This window comes from Camelina sativa, chromosome 11 (assembly GCF_000633955.1).
Source record: "Camelina sativa cultivar DH55 chromosome 11, Cs, whole genome shotgun sequence".
NCBI lineage: Eukaryota > Viridiplantae > Streptophyta > Magnoliopsida > Brassicales > Brassicaceae > Camelina > Camelina sativa.
The window spans coordinates 36,920,331-36,924,785 of NC_025695.1; positions in this window are offsets into that span (position 1 = coordinate 36,920,331).

The following is a 4,455-nucleotide window of genomic DNA, read 5'->3' on the forward strand; positions in this document are numbered from 1 at the left end:
GCTTTTCTAATGTAATATCATTGTAAGTTTGTTACCTTCCACAACATTCCAAGATAATTAATCTACTCTATTTTAGGCAAAATTATATATTGATAAAAAAAATACATCTATAAATTAATAAAATATCATAGTTCCTAGTGTTATTAATTTATTATGGTTTTAGTATTTATTCAAAACAAAAACATTCCACATAATTGTTTGTTCAAAAAAAAAACTATTCCACATAATTAATATTTTCTGGTTAATTGATATCAAATGTTCTAGTTTACAACAAACTAGGTAATAACCCATGCAACAGCACGGGATAAAAATTTTATTTGAGATATTACATTTGTAAATATATTTATTTCGTATAATATTTATAATACAAACTATATTGGTTTGAATTCATCAAGTTTATGAAAGTTTAAAATAATAATTATTTCACCATAAATTTCAGATTGACATGATGGCAGATCTGGATCGAATGTGAACCAAATTAGTGATCAGTTCGATTTTTATCAAAGTCTTGAACTATCAAATCAGATAAAAATCATAAAAAACTAAAATTTCATGAAACAAATGATATAAATAAAATTGTTAACTCGGTCAAACCCGTCTACTAAGTCATACTGCAATGGGTTTAAATATTTTGAGCCGCTCTTTGCATCTATCCCGCTTGAATTCATGAGATCCACGGGTAACCCACATGCATTTCAATAAAGATCATTTTTTCTAATATATAAAATCTATTTAAAGCTTAAACTTAAATTATATTAATAAATTTATGTGATAAAGTTTTTAAGAAGAACACATTTGTTTTTGTTTTGTTAAAAACACAATGACATATAACTCTAAATAATAAATCAAAATGATGCTAAATAACTAATGTGTCTCTAGCTCTCTAGGACACATTAATATATAGGTGATTGTAAGCAATCTTATCTAAATCTAATTATTGACATCATAAACTTTAGGACAAAGAACTTTCCGACAAATATCATTAGACAGAAAGTAACCTCTAGATAATTAATCAAATTCGTAATGATGGACTATAATCTAATTTATCAAAATTACGAAACTTTGATTTTTATATTTTGTTACTTGCTAATAAGTCAACATCACCTTCATTCCTAGATTCTTTTCGATTTGATATTTGGTAATGTTAACCAGCTGTGTGAGGTGTTGTGTCTTTATCTCTGTTGTCTTTGGAGTAGAGGAGGGATTTGTTTACAAATATTATAGTAGAGTGGGATCAAGTTGTGATTTCTGAAAATTAAATCTTACGTTCCTCTCATGTTTTCTTTGACCGGTTTACGTCGTAATCAACCAATGATTCGATGATCAACCAACTATTTTAATGCAATTTTTTCATAGCTTTGCGCAAAAAAAAGAAAAAAAAAACTTTCCATAGCTTAGAATAAACATTTCATCTCTAGATCGACTAATTCATCATGTATATATAGTAACGTCGGGATCACAGTCACTCCGTAGTTATTTACAAATTAGTCACCGAACACTCTTACAAAACTACGAATTACGCGTATTTTAACCGTGGTTATGTGTCACGTAAAGCCACAAAACATTTAGATCACGATCGTATAGATATGATTTTTTTCGTGTCTATTCGTGATTGTTTGGTCATACACTCGTATAGCCACAACATTTTGGCCTTAGTCACGGATTTTTTCATTACTATATGCACTATGTTTTTACTAGTACAAAAATGGTGTGTAAGTACAAAAATATCTTTTCTTATAAATTGATGTAAGTTTTTTTTTTTGTTTATTATGCCAATTCCTGGTGCACAAAAACAAAAAAATTGCCAATTCCTATATTTTTTTCTTATATAAAAATATCCTTTTTAGTTTCTTTTCTTTTTTTTGGCCAATTTCCAAATACAATTCTAGGTCATGTTTGGATTGTACAATTCCCCAAATATATTATGAGTTGACCTTGACCAGCTTCCGGTAAATGCTTTTTTTTTTTTTTTATCATCTTTGGTTTCGGGTAAATTTTTTCTTGGAAAATATGCAATGCAGGCAGAATCTCTCGATTAATTTAGACTCCATAGGGTGGCTCAATTACTTTCTTTCACTTTTGGTAAGAATTTCTCAATTTAGTGAAAGTAATTAGAAAAATACTATGGTAAACCTTCGTATTCACCTCTTCCCCTCTCAACCAATCAAAATGTTTTATCTAATATTTTATTTAAAAAATAATCAAAATTAAATTAAAAGCAAAACAAATTAAGAAAAACAAATTCTGTATACTTTTATTTAAAGAAAGTTAAATATTGCCTTGGTTTAGATTTTACAATTAAACGAGGTTATATATCGGTTTGAGTTTATAAATAAGAATTAGGGTTTAGATTTTATAATTAAAACGAAATTATATGTCGGTTTGGGTTTATAAATGAGGTGGTTAGGGTTTAGATTTTACAATTAGAACAAAATTATATGTCGGTTTGGATTTACAAATGAGATGGTTATGGTTTAAATTTTACAATTAGAACGAAATTATATGTCGGTTTGGGTTTACAAATGAGATGGTTAGGGTTTAGATTTTACAATTAGAATGAACTTATATGTCGGTTCGAGTAGTGTAAAATACATATATGAGATTTCAAAAATGCATTTTCTTCTAGCATTAGCGTAATAAAAGAACCAATGATAGGTGTATTAATCATTCTCTGATTATCTGAAGATTAAGTGATGAATTGTATATTGTGAAAGGGGAATTAACGAAAAATATAGCAATCACATGGGGTATGCACTCTGATTCGTGGACTTAGCACACAGAATAATGATATTCGATTAAACTAATCACCAACTACTTTCAAGTTCATAATTGAAAAGTTGTTAATTAGAAGTTCTAAACTTATATATAAATCTTTAGGGTTCTATTAGTCTTCAGTTGCAGCTTTAGTTATAATTTAGAATTAGACACTGAATTATTGGACGTAGGAATAGGTGGGGTGAATTAATTGAATTTAATTTACTAAAAATTTAATCCATTGTAATTTGATCGCTATAATAAAAAGGAGAAGATGCTTTGAATGTGGGGGTGGTTTATATTTTTATTATCGAAGAGTAGTTGCATCTCAATCGGAAATTTAATGACATTTAAAAATGGTTAAAGTAATCACAGTGTACATGTGACATACTTTTTATGTCTAAAGATGTTGTAATAGTGGCAAATCACTACTTAAGTATTATGTCTAACAAAGCTTATTCTTTTCTTCGCATTGATACCAAAAAAAAAAGAAGAAGATGGTGTTAACTAGGCCTGCGAGTATACCTACGAGTTCAGGTATACGGGTTGGGTCTGGTTGTTTTTTTGGTTATTCAGGTATTCAGGTTTTCAAAAACTCTACGGAACATAACCAAACAAAAAATAAGTTCGGGTTGGGTCAAGTAGGAATTGTCTTAGATTTATCCGGTTTAAATCCAAACACCGATTGAAATCGGTTCAAATCCGGTTAAAATCAGTTTAATTACAATATACTTTGGTATAATTTTTGTTTTTCTTATCAAAAAAATCGGGTAATCGAGATGGATCGGCTACCGAACCAAATTTTCAAATTTTCCGAATTAAACCAAACTCTAAATTTGGTTGAACCGAAACCCAAAAAATTTGGGTCGGATCGGTTCGGCGGCTTCGTGTCGAAACAAAGTCGCATGCCTAGTGTTAACCCATTAAATATTAGGATATTTCTCTATATATTTTTTTCCCAAAACTTGATATCAAAATTACCGGCTTCTCTCAAAGTCAACCATAACACCTCTTTACTCCTCGGATTCAGATCCCGTCACCAAGTGTTCCACTTAGTCGCAGTTGGATAGGAGCTCTGTTTTGACGCTCGAGCTGTGAAAGATCTTAACAAGGCACTATAACCCAAGTTTTATACTTCAAAAATCCATGACTGTTCCAAATCCTTCTTTGTCCTCCCGTAGCATACATTTGTGTCAATCCATGGAACCAACTGTCTGAAGACTACAATTGGAACATAATTGTGATACCTCGGTTTCAGAGACATGCAGAGAGGTTTAAAAGAATTGATTTGACCACCTATGTAACCAAAATGCATTTATCTTTTTGATCAAGGGTCCTGAGAGAACTCCAGAGTTAAGCGTGCTTGAGCTAGAGTAATCTCAGGAAGGGTGACCTTCCATGAAGTGATTGTAGGAACTGTGCAAGTGAGGACAAAACAAAGGGAAAGATCACGTAGTACTTTGTAGGGACGGTAACAAGTCTTTAAAGCCTCGTGGACGTAGCAAATCGACTATTGGATACGCATTGGCTGACGGGCCTAACGAAAGGACATGGGGCCTATTAAAGAAGGTGGACCCATGGACTAGGAGTGAACATAGGACCCACTAAGAGGTGGCGGTCGGGACATTACAAATGGTATTAGAGCCGAACCTAGACGAGTGTGGAGTCGAGGGGGCTCACACGGCCGGGGGTGGGGCCGAG